Raw genomic sequence first — 238 nt, forward strand, 5'->3', positions numbered from 1 at the left:
TTCCAGGGACTCCAAGAAGGCTGGGTACTCTGCACTGCCATTCGGCCCATAGGCACAAATGGCAGTGAGAGACCTATCCCCGACCCGAAGGCACAGGGAAGCGACCCTCTCGTTCACCGGGGTAAACTCCAACACATGGGGGCTATAAGCAAGCTCACCCCAGCCCACCGCCTCTCACCGCGGGAAACTCCAGAGTAGTGGTGAGTCCAGCCTCTCTTGAGGAGTAAGGTTCCAGAGA

The sequence above is a fragment of the Monopterus albus genome, unplaced genomic scaffold (genome assembly GCF_001952655.1).
Source record: "Monopterus albus unplaced genomic scaffold, M_albus_1.0 scaffold680.1, whole genome shotgun sequence".
Classification (NCBI taxonomy): domain Eukaryota; kingdom Metazoa; phylum Chordata; class Actinopteri; order Synbranchiformes; family Synbranchidae; genus Monopterus; species Monopterus albus.